This window comes from Callithrix jacchus, chromosome 9, assembly GCF_049354715.1.
Source record: "Callithrix jacchus isolate 240 chromosome 9, calJac240_pri, whole genome shotgun sequence".
NCBI classification, from domain to species: Eukaryota; Metazoa; Chordata; class Mammalia; order Primates; family Cebidae; genus Callithrix; species Callithrix jacchus.
Window position 1 is genome coordinate 4,205,707 of NC_133510.1, and position 13,120 is coordinate 4,218,826.

At 36.9% G+C, this 13,120-nt stretch overlaps 1 protein-coding gene across 50 annotated transcripts in view; it reads right to left on the minus strand.

Annotated features, from left to right (window-relative positions):
- Window positions 1-13,120, minus strand: part of PLEKHA5 (pleckstrin homology domain containing A5) — a 238,586-nt gene that overhangs the window by 113,849 nt on the left and 111,617 nt on the right. For 3 of the 50 annotated variants that reach the window (XM_078338256.1, XM_078338262.1, XM_035255215.3), the window contains exon 1: window positions 11,676-11,813. The exons of the other annotated variants lie outside the window; for them this stretch is intronic. The gene's annotated coding sequence lies outside the window, so the exon portion shown is untranslated. Of the gene's footprint in view, window positions 1-11,675; window positions 11,814-13,120 lie in introns of those variants that run through there. 50 annotated transcript variants of the gene reach the window in all.

Sequence of the window (13,120 nt, forward strand, 5' to 3'; positions counted from 1 at the left end):
CCTGGCTGGTGCTGCCTACTATAAACCTAGGCTATATAGCAGAGCTTATTGCTTGTAGGCTAAAAACGGTATGGCATGTTACTGTACTGAACACCAATGGCCATTGCAATATCAAATATTTGTGTATCTAAATATATCTAAACATAGAAAAGGAACATTAAAAATATGGTCTTATGCCTGTAATCCCAGCACCTTAAGAGGCCAAGGCAGGTGGATCACTTGAGGCCAGGAGTTTCAGATCAGCCTGGACAACATGATGAAACCCTATCTCTACTAAAAATACAGAAATTAGCTGGCCACAGTGGTGCATGCCTGTAATCCCAGCTACTCTGGTAGCTGCGGCGCACCACTGGACTCCAGTCAGGGAAACAGATAAGACTGTCTCAAAAAAAAAAAAAAAAAGTATAGTATTAAAGATGAGAAATGGGACATGTTTATAGGGCGCTTATCATAAATGAAGCTTGCAGGTCTGAAAGTTGCCCTAGGTGAGTCGGTGAGTATGCAGAGACTGAATGTGAGAGCCTAAGGCGTTACTGTACACTACTGTAGACTTTATAAAAACTCGACACTTAGGCTACATCAAATTTATTAAAAATATTTTTAAAAACTTTAAATTTATAAAAATATTTTTCTTTCAATTAATTAAGCCTAGCTTATTGTAACTTTATAAAATTTTAATTTTTAAAATTTCTTGATTCTTTTTTTTTTTTCAGAGACAGAATGTCACTCTATCATCCAGGCCATAGTGCAGTGGTGTGAACAAAGCTCCCTGCAGCCTCGACCTTCCAAGTTCATGCAATCCTCCTTCCTCAGTCTCTCAAACAGCTGAACTACAGGTGCACACGACCACACCTACCTAATTTTTAAAATAGCTACTCGGCACGCTGGAGGAGGAGGACTGTTTGAGTCTAGGAGATTGAGGCTGCAGTGGGCTATGATTACCACCGCACTCCAGCCTGGGCAACAGAGCAAGACATTGCCTTTCTTTAAAAAAAAAAAGGACTCCGTTTTTCTAGTGAGTTCAGGGCTAAAGAAAACAAGCTCAACTTACTGTTCATACCCTTCTAAAGGTCAGAATAAAATGAATGAATGCCCCACTTCCACCTTTTCTTTTTTAAAAAAAAAAGAAAAGACAGCAAGAAATTGATAAATAGTAAGACAGATCGCTTGTGCTGTGGCATTATGTCTTTTTCCTACTTGTTACCAGAGTTTTAATCTTTTGCTATAATCAGCAGCGTGAAATGAAAGGCCTGACACTTTAATAAAGCTTCTATGAAACTATTATTTCATTTAATAATAATTTGGTTGTGAAGGATTTTAAGATGACTAAATCAGTGTGTATATAAAGTGGTATATATATTTCCATCAAATCATATAACATTAAAATGACATGTCTACTGGAGATAAAATGGAAATTCATTAGTTGACCTAATTCTTTTCCAATCTTATGTATTTTATAAACCAAATAATGAATTATGTAGGAAACTACTGGAGCACCTGGGCCACACTGAACTTTTTAGCAGACATTTTAGTTCTGAGCTTTCCAGAAGCTTAGATAAAAAGAGAAAGCTAACGCACACAGCTCCTATAAACTATTTATGGAAGGAAGAACAATTTACCAGGTTTGAGTCAACTTTAAGTAAAAGGTTTCTTCTATATAAGTAACTAACTGTATGACAGCACTCTGAAAATGAGGGAAGCTATGCTTGCCTCCCTTTCCAGGGTAATGGAAGGTACTTTTCATAGCATCTACATTGCTTTGGTTTTCCGTCATCAGGAGACATATAAAGGAGGATGCCAATGGCATTCCTTAAAAAACATAACCACGCACACACTCTTCCTCATCAAAATAAATGCATAAAGTGCACATTTCAATATAAAACCCAATAAAAATGTGCAATTAGAAAAAAAGACTTGTTTGTTAATACGGTGTTTCAAATTTTCAGTTAAAATCATAAAAGCCCATTAAAGTGAGGGGAGTATTTCATTCTTTTTTGTTTGTTTGTTTTTTGTCTTTTATTAGGGACTATTTCATTCTTAATGGAGAGTTACTTCAAATTATAAAGAAACTATTCAATGCAATTAAGTACCTACAGATGAAAGAAATTCGGTATTAAAATTCCTGTTATCCAACAGTAAGACCCAAACCGTGCAGAACTTCACTGAGTGCAAAAACCTTTCCTCTGATATCTATAGGTAAAGTACCCTGATTAGAAGTTCTTTAAAATATCAGAATTTGATTTTTCATAGAAATGAATCCAGTACTAAATGTACTAGATTTAAAGATTTAAAAATTCAAGACTATAAGTCGTTCTACTATAAGGACACATGTACATGAATGTTCATTGCAGCACTGTTTACAATAGCAAAGACCTGGAACCAACCCAAATGCCCATTGATGATAGACTGGATTGGAAAAATGTGGCACATATACACCATGGAATATTATGCAGCAATCAGAAATGATGAGTTTGTGTCGTTGGTAGGGACATGGATGAATCTGGAGAACATCATCCTCAGCAAACTGACACAAGAACAGAAAATGAAACACCACATATTCTCACTCATAGGTGGGTGATGAAAAATGAGAACGCATGGACACAGAGAGAAGAGTACCAAACACTGGGGTCTATTGAGGGGAAATGGGGAGGGCCAGTGGGAGGGGGAGGTGGGGAGGGATAGCCTGGGGAGAAATGCCAAATGTGGGTGAAGGGGAGAAAGGAAGCAAAACACACTGCCATGTGTGTACCTATGCAACTGTCTTGCATGTTCTGCACATGTACCCCTAAACCTAAAATGCAATAAAAAATTAAAAAAAATAAAAATAAAAATAAAAATTTAAAAATTCAAGTAATGTTACATATAACGAGTATTATTTTAAAATCAGGAATAGTTCCTTTCCATACCTGGTTTAAAGAATATATCCTGTTTACATATAACCATAAATTATAACCATGGTAAATCATAACCATGCACATAGTAAATGAGACATATTCTTTAAACCAAGTATGAAAAGAAACTATTCCCGATTTTTAAATAATACTTAGGATTTCAAAGACATGATGACTCAGGATTGGCACTGCCATCTTTATTGGGTTGCTCTGTGCTTTTCAGTTAGGCATCCTCACAAGCCCAAGCTGGCTGCTGTAAGACCCTGAACCACAAAGTGCAGAGTTAAAAAGAAAGTTTTTCTTTGCATATTCCTTTGCAGTTAGTTTCCCAGAAGCTCCCTGGCTATATTTCTCAAGAGTCTCTATGAGATTTCATGTCCAATTCAATCCATGGCACAATAAATGGGACCGTTATGGTAAGCTTACTCCAGTCAAGATTCACAACTTTGTCTGTGGTCCACCTAGGGGAAAGTGGGTAAAATGAGGTTATAATAGCAAAAAAAAAAAGGTGGGGTGGGGTGGGGTGGGATTGGGGGTAGAAGAGGCTATGAGCTCAGAAATACCCTATTTTCTTAGACAAAGCAACTTAAACATGGCCCCAAGAAAATATCTGTGCTAGCAGATTCAAAAGCAGATTTCTTTTATACGGTAAAGATGAAAATGGTTTTACTAATTTCTTGCTTTGAGAAGGTAAAAGGGTGATTTAACCCAAACTTCAGACCTTTAGATATTTTGTTTCTACCTTCAGAAAAATGTTTTAATGTTTTGGGTACATACTACCTTTCATAATGCAATCCTTGTGAGAGCATATGTTTTTAGTGGTTTTTTTTCCCTTAATCTCTATTTCATCAATAACTTCAGTGACTGCTTTAATCCAAAATCCACTCTGCTTTTTAAAAACGGATATTGAAATTGCTATTAACATATTGCTAGTAACAGCCAATACTAGTCTTCTGAGCGATACATTACAACCAGGCAAAGCAAGTTTGATTACAGTGTTTCGTATGTACAGTAACCATGGTAATACTGTTGAATATGTATCTACTCTGCAAAATGAGTAGTATGTATTTTAGAACCCCACAGGAGGGATTTCAGTTGCTTCTTACTAAACTCACATGTGAACCCATTTGTATGACTTGCTCTGAATCATGTATTTCCCTTAAGGGAAAGAGAGAAGGATTTAATTTAGTTTAAGAAAAATAGGATAGCACAGTGGTTTGGCAGCTGCCATTTGGCAATTCTTCTGCCAGTCCCGGCAACAAAGCCAGAATCATGATTTGGACTTTTACAAACGCCCAACCCACAAAAGTTGCCACAATGATGTGAGACTGGAGGGGGGCGGAAGAGGTGTGGACACTATGGAAGCTGTTGCATTTGTCTACGAAGAAAACTATGTAGCAAAAAGCTCAGAGGTGTGCTTTTAACTTGTGTTTTCAGTATCCTTCTACTGAAACCAAAAAGAGTACTATAATTTCCTGTGTTCTCAAGCTGGCCTTAGTTTCATTACTCTATAAAACAATTATACTCTCGGGCTTGTCTTAAAATTGAAGAGCTTCCATCAATAAAAATCATACCATGTCTTGTAATTTTACAACTCAAACAGCTGAATCTTAATCAGGTTTAAAAAACATGTTCGCAGCAGCCATTTAGCTATGAAATCAATTCGATATATGCTAGTCAAGTAATTTAAAAATTATTATTAACTATAAAATTTCTTAATGTTTTACATAGTTAACTATTTTAATTTATTTTTATTGTAATAAAAAGAAGAAAAATGTTCTGTTGAAATCTGGCTGCCACAAGGGCTATTTCTACAATTTATTTTTAAACTGAAAATATGCTGGCACAGAAAATTGCGCCTACAATTAAAGGCAATGTTTTAAGAACAAAAGAAAAACATTAAAAGTGCTCTGGCTTTCTTGGAACTGAATTCTTGAGTCTTGGTTACGTGAAGAAATAACCACTGAGTTAGCAGTCTCAAAGACTGTAATTTTTTTGAGGGTAAAACATGAAAAGTATCTATTTCCCTAACCCACATTTAGTTCTAAATGCCATTTGCCTTTAACTTAGAGCTAACTGCTTCCAGACAGCCCGCTCAAACCCCGTCATCTACAAATTCCCCTTCAGGTCTTAACCCTTTATTTTCCATTCTTTCTCCTCCCATCATTTAGAAAATGGATGATCTCCAATTTCTTGGGGGAAAAGAATAGATTAATCAGGTGTGAAAACCTCACTCATCCTCACCCCCAGCAATAAATATTACGATGACCACCATAACAGCTACCACTTGAGCATCTCACTCAGTGCTACTCACATACTCAGCTGCCACATAATGGCCTTGACAATCAATCCTCACAGAGCCCCTCTGAGGTAGGTGTTATTTGCACTTTATGAACACACTGACTGAGGCTCAAGGCATTTAGAAAGCTGCAGGAAGTCACATGCAAGTAGGAGTGCCTCTAAGGCTTGAGCAGCTCTGCTTTTCAGATCCCAACCCTTCAACAGCTGCCCCTTTCTCCAGCTCTTCCCACAGCCAGTGAGACTTCTCGGTTCTGCCTTTCATCTTCTGTTCAATGACACTAGAACAGAATAAAGCCATACTTTCCTTCTTCCACTGACAGCGGATGTGCCACGCACATGCTGCGGACTCCCTCACTGCTCCTCTTCCTTCCTCCTCTCATCTCACTGCCTACCATCACCCCAGGATCATTTCTATCTGAAGCACAGTAAGGAAACCTTTCCCAATTCCAGTTTAATTTTAAACCCAATGCCTCTCATCCTTGGAAGCTTCACAATCATTTTCTTCTTTTGGCTGTTCAGACAAAGTTACCACGACAACAGATTTAGAAATGTTACGTCACATTTCTCCCATTACAGGTATCAAAGAATTTAAACACCTGTAAAGCATATGTTGCATCCAAGAGAAACTGAAAGTCTTGCTTGACTCAGAGGAGATGACTTAAACCCCATGAGAAAATATGAGTATGATGTCACACTGTAAGTACAAAGCTGAAACCATTACAGACATTAAGAGGGAAAAAATTAAATGTTCAAAACATAAAGGCTCACATACCAACTCACCTGTTTTAGAATTTGGTTTTTCACTGATAATTTCTAAGTTATCTTTTTAAAAAGCTCTCAAGTAACACCAGCCTACACATTAAGAATCTACAAAATGGGCTGTGTGCAGTGGCTCACACCTGTCATCTAGCCCTTTGGGAGGCTGAGGCATGCAGATCACCTGAGGTCAGGAGTTCGAGACCACCCTGGGCAAAATGGTGAAACCGTGTCTATACAAAAAATACAAAAATTAGCCAGGTGCGGTGGTACACACCTATAGTCCCAGCTACCAGGGAGGCTGAAGCATAAGTATTGCTTGAACCTGGGAGGTGGAGGTTGCAGTAAGCTGAGATCGTACCACTGCACTTCAGCCTGGATGACAGAGTGTGACTCTGTCTCAAAAAAATAAAATAAAATTATAAAATGTACATCTTTTAATGAATTTAAAGCAAATTTGAAAATAATATAAGAATGATTCAATTAACACCATGCTAGTTAAAAACAAAATGTAGCTATCACATCCATCCCAAGTGTTATGGCACAGTTAGTTACATTTTAGATCACTTGACAAATTAAAAGCAGAAGTGCTTAACATAATTTAGGTAATTCTTTCACCTGTAAGTCATTTGAGTAAATCTGAACTTAAGCATTTAAGAAGATGGGAAGGTTAACTGGTACTATATGGTTAAAACAGAAATATGATTCTTAAAATGTATATACTAATTTGCCCAAGTAATTTTCTGCCAAGTATTCAAGAATTAAGTGATATATCTGGTTATAAGACACCAGAAATTACCTAATGAGACCAGACAGCTAATAACAACTCAGCCACTATGCAGGCGCATATGGTTCCAAGACTCTCTCTCTCTCTTATTTTTAATTGTATTTATTTTTACAATTTCTTTTTCTTTTCTTTTTTTTTAGACAGAGTCTCACTTTGCTGCCCAGGCAGGCTGGAGTACAGTGGTACAATTTTGGCTCACTGCAACCTCTATCTCCTGGGTTCAAGCAATTCCCCTGCCTCAACCTCCCAAGTAGTTGGGATTACAGGCACCCACCACCATGCCCAGCTAATCTGTGTATTTTTAGTAGAGACAGCGTTTCACCATGTTGGCCACGCTGGTCTTGAACCCCTAGTCTCAAGTGATCTGCCTACCTCAGCTTCCAAAGTGCTGGGATTACAGGCATGAGCCATCGTACCCATTATAGGCTATTTTTACAATTCATTTTTCAACTGAAAAATTAAGACAGTATGTATTTATCATGTACGACACAAGACACTCTTAACAGCATCTGAATCCACCTCATTGTAACAAGACTCTTCCCTACTGAGTCCATCCTCTAAGCTATGTTTCAACTTCCTTCTGTAGAACAGGAACCAAAACCAAAAAGCCAAACCAACCAACCATAAGCAGCACGACAAAACTCCCACCTTTTTTTTTTTTTTTTTTGAGACGGAGTTTCGCTCTTGTTACCCAGGCTGGAGTGCAATGGCGCGATCTCGGCTCACCGCAGCCTCCGCCTCCTGGGTTCAGGCAATTCTCCTGCCTCAGCCTCCCGAGTAGCTGGGATTACAGGCATGCACGACCGTGCCCAGCTAATTTTTTGTATTTTTAGTAGAGACGGGGTTTCACCATATTGACCAAGATGGTCTCGATCTCTTGACCTCGTCGTGATCCACCCGCCTCAGCCTCCCAAAGTGCTGGGATTACAGGCTTGAGCCACCGCGCCCGGCCCACTCCCACCTTTTTAAAAGGATAAAGTATCTGGTTGCACACCAAGGTATATTAGCTGTATCTAATAGAGCCCTTACCAAACATTAGCTGAACGTGAATGTGTTAGTAGAATCAGATTTCTTGAAAACAAGTGAATTATGTTACTTCCTTGCTTTAAATAATTGTTGGCTCTCTGAATCATCTGTGAAGTATAATGACTTACATACAACTACAATTTAATGAATGAGGCACACTGATAATGTGATCCCAGGTTAGAGTTTACTGTAGAATGATAGATGAAAAAAGCACTTACATAGTCATATAACAGAATAAAAATGCTCACAGGGACTGACTTATAAAGTAAAACTGGACAGACCCCCAACTCAGAAACATTTCAATGATCAGAAATAGTCTCGTCATTTAAAAGCAATAATGTGGCATTCGAAAACATACATAGCCTGTAATCCCAGCACTTTGGGAAGCAGAAGTGAGAGGACTGCTTGAGGCCAGAAGTTCAAGACTATATTGGGCAATAACAGAAGGCCCTGTTTCTACCAAAAAAATTTTAAAATCACAATTAAAAAAATATTTAAAATTAGCCAGGTGAGGAATTGCATGCCTGTAGTCCCAATTACTCAAGAAGCTGAGGTGGGAGGATCTCTTAAGCCTAGGGATTCAAGGCTGCAGTGGGCGATGATGGTGTTATGCTCCAGCCTGGGCAACAGAGCAAGACTCTGTCTTCAAAAAAAAGTCTCCCCAGTGAATGGTGATTGGTAGTATTTTATTGTAGCATGCATTAAACAGAAATTTATTACACCCTTGGGAAGAAAGCAAACAGCAAATTAGAAAAAGTTTAAGCATCTACTCTTTTGCATGTGGTCACATACACTTTAGAAAGTTAACCAAATTATACCCTATACATAAATAACCACACAATTTTAAAAGATCCAATTATTCTATTGTAGATAAAACACATTTTTTTTTCCAATAGAGTCAAACTGACAAGAGTAACGGTTCAATTTAAATAGGAAAAAACTGCTAATCACTTATTCTTCATCATGCAGTAGTTATTCATTTTCATATTGCTGCATGAGCTTTATCTAAACAATTTCTTCAAGAATAAAAAAGTAGCTGACTCATAAGTCAAACGATATCCCTGTGAAACAAAGATTTTCTAAAAAAACAGTTGGCTTTCTTTCAGAATAGCTATCTCGTAGCATAACAAATTTTATTCTTTTATTCATTCTGTATGAGCTAGGCACTGGTGACACAGCCTTAATAACATTATAAATATAAATAAATAAACATGAAGAGTCACATAACCATAAACAAAATACAAGGGGGAAACCAATGAGGGATTGATCTTGTTTAGAAAGGAAAAGCGCAGAGAAGGCATGTGGCAGTGGCTACCATCTGAACTGAGCCTGGTGGAATCAGTGGGATTAGTCAGATTGAAGTGGGCAAGGGCACACAGAAATGTGGTTGAAAATTTAGACTTTGCATAAGAATATATTTATGTATATCAAATGTTATAAAAATTTTGAAACAATGTATTTGCTCTACTCCTAGGTTTCCTTTTACTTCAATACCAAAATAATGCATTTTTTAAAACTCTGAAAAGGCCCAAATAGTAATGTACTTATGTGATGCACACAGTCTTAATTAAGGTTCAGTTCAGTCACCAAATCATTATCCTCAAGCGCTGAGAAATTTCTCACTTACAGACAAGGCACGAGCGGGACAGAAATCAAACCCAGAACAGCCGGGTAAGTAACCCAATTCCTACAGCAGTGACATTGTGAGCAGAGTGGGAAATAACTAGACACATGTAGGGGGGAAATCCAGTGGCCACTGCAGGACGCTGTGACGGCAATATTTCACTCTGGAGATACATTTCCTTCAGCAGACTACGACACATGGGATGCTAGCAACAGCACAGTTAACTGGCAGGGTTTGATCATCAAATTGAAGACGGAATCTCTACAATGCAAACATCAAGATATCCTCCTCATGTACTTAACTTGCTTTTGCCAATTCATTATTCATGCTGAAATATTTATTAAGCATCCTATATACACAAGGTTTTGTACTGTCTTCCACAAGGAAACAAAAATGTAGTTTAACACTACAAGGGCCTTAAAAAAAATACTATTCCATCGGAGTTTACTAGGCTAAATTTCAAACAAAGAAGAGCAGTACAATTATACTTTTGCAAGCAGGCTACACAGTCTTGGTGGAAAGCATTCCTCAAAGCAAACCTTATTCATTGGAAAACAGACAAGCGCTCTGTTCTACTGCTTGATTCTTGAGTAAAACTTTTATGTTAATTTCAAGTTATTCCCACAGCTCTGTTCATTGCCCTCTTTTACTGCTTTTTTTTTTTTTTTTTTGCCACATTGAATTTCCTGTTCATATAAAAAAAAGTTGAAATGCTTTCTCCTCACTTGAACTTTAGCAGCAACCCATGGCCTATGATGTCATAATGCTCAAAAACATCTTTGTTTAAAATGTACAGCGAATATTCCAATTCATCATCACCACAGTCACTTAGCGATTAAGTCTAAAATCTGTATTTAAAATCTGTATTTAAACTTCAATCTTTCAGTGGATTCAAGATACATTTTAAAAGGGAAGTAGAAATATTCCTCTGTATACTTAAATTGGGTAGAATCTTAGTTGGAATCTGAAAATTCTGCAAGTTAAGGAATAAAATTGTGGATCTTGATTCAGACTGACAAAGAAAACAGAGCAAACCTGAAACCCTACTTTTAGATTTCTAAGCTTCTAAGTACGGACATATCATATACTGGAAGTCATAATATGAAGTAGCTATTGCTAATTCCTAACACTTGTTATTCTTTTCACATTCACATATAAATAGCTGACTTAGATGAGCTAACTGTGTGATTTACCAAAAATATGTATAGGGTTAGGGTCTGAAGTGAAAATATTCAACATATTTTGTAAGAATTTTCATATCATCTTTACCTCAACTAGACTTGAAAACCAGAGTAACAAACAAACAAAAAACTAGAGTAGGACAATTATAAAAAGAAACTGTTCTTTTTTTATTCTTTAAGAAAAAAACTTTCTTTGAAAATTTTTCTATAAGACCTTGAAATCACAAAGTTGCTGCTGAACATGCTAGAAAACAGTTATGCCCAAAATGGCAAAATGTGACTTTATCGGCTTTAGTTTGTACAGTACGAATAGAATGAAATCACAATATCATTCATCCGTATGAAACCCAGAAAGAGAATTTATAAGCAAAATAGCTATGTCTAAAAACAAAAGAAAAAACCGAACACACCCTACTTCTTAAACTAAGCCTTTAAAACAACAAAATCAATTGACATAGTACAATTCAAAGAAATATGAATTGATATTATTAATAATAAATCTTTATAATACATAATCTCCTACCATTATATTGCTCTTAAATTTTAGGTCAATAAAGATTCCTACTTTGAATCGTACCACTGAAATGGCCCAAATAATTAAAAAATTAAAGAAGTAGCAGCTTCAATCAGTAAGTTTAGACTAATATTAATACATCTTATAAAAACATTATATAATATATAATGTTAGTATCTCCACAGGAACATCTGAGGAATTGTTCATTTAATTCTCTTTGGAGGTCTGGGGGCAAACCAAGCATCTTCTCCGAGTAAGTTAAAAATAAACAAGGAATAATAAGATTTTAAGTAAAAATCTTTACATTTCAAAGCAATATTCATGTAGCCAAAGTTAAGGAGAGACTAAGAGGAAGACATTTCCAATGCCAAACCTTAAAACGCTCAAGCAATTGAAAACCTAATGAATATATTTACATTTCTACAAAACAACACAATACTCCATTTATAAAAATATATGTACAGTATGTAAGTCCTTTGCACTAAGCATTGTGCCTGGCACTAGGGCTACAGAGATCATTAACTGAGGAAAAGGGCTACTGTTCACTCAGCCATTAGCTATTTATTAATACATAAAAGTAGCAAGAATTACTCACCAGCCTTCATCAAAATCAATCCTTAAAAGGATATTCAACTACAGGCAAAAAGGACACTGGAGTAAAAATAAGACTCAACTTCTCTGTCTTTGCGCTGTTCTCAATGAGCACTGTGGGGTGAAGCACTGAGGAAACACTGTGGTTGTGAGGCTGGCCTGCCACTCTGGAAGTCTGACACCAGATGACGTCACTGTCTGTCATTGCAGCCTCCAGAATCTGTTGTGATTACGCACGCCTTCCAGCCACGAGAGTAAAATATGATTTCAATTCCCTTAAAATTGGCATATAGCATAGGATAAAATACCACGATAGACGGCTGCAAATAGTTTTAGAAGAAAACGTTTAAGAGTATTAAAAATAATCTTATCTCTAAATAAATGGATATTTCTTGTTTAAATTGTAAGCACACCAACTAAAATGACTCTAAAAACAGTTTTTCTTGTTCTTTCCAAGATGATACATATTTGTTTCAAAAAATTCAACCAATAAAAGGTATATAAAACGCTAAAACTACCTGGAATTTCACCACCAATGATGATGATGGTTGCTCAGTTTTATTAATCACTTACTATGTTAAGCATTTTACAAACTCATGCGAACCTCATAACCCAACAAGATAGACTCTATAGTAGTGATCTCCATTTTGCTGAAGTAACTAAGGCACAAAGTAGTTAAGTAATTTGCCCACCCATGATAATTGGCATTATTGTGGCTAATAACGCTAATAAGTGATCAGACGGGATGCAAACCCAGGTAGAGTGCCTGTGCTGTGCAGACATTTGATTACTAAGGTATCCTAACTAGCAGAAGATAAGAGCGGTTAACATCATTTCAAACCACAGTTTGTAACATAAACACGTATTTATTCAACAGAGGGAAATAAAACATGATGTTTTGCAACATGCTTGCTTCCACTCAATAATATGCTCTGGACAGGTTTCCATGTCAGCAATTACATTCCCATCTTTCCTTTTGTGATGCCTGCTCAGACATTTTTGTGCTTTTCTGTGTTGAGCTACGTAGGATAACTCTCAGAAGTGAAATGGATAGGTCAAAGCATGCGCATGTTTTCAACACTTACACACACTGTCCTCCAAAAAGAAGTAACAACACGTGTTTGTACCTCAGTGCATTAAACTTCTCCTTTCCTCACATGTCAGCTCACACTGAATACTGACAGTTATTCTTCTTTGCAATAAAGCCACCACACTGTGCACATGTGTATGTTTTAATTTCAAGTAAGGTTTAACCTTTCTTCATATGCCTGTTCACACAGAAGGCAGACCAGACCAGCTTAATGATCAAAAGCACATCAGCTATGAAGTCAGATGACACCAGTTCAAGCCCAGCTCCTTTTCTCAATAGTTTTCTGACCACGGGCAAGTTACTGAGCCTCCCCGTGACTCCATTTCCTTACTCAGAAAATAAACATAATAATGTAATCC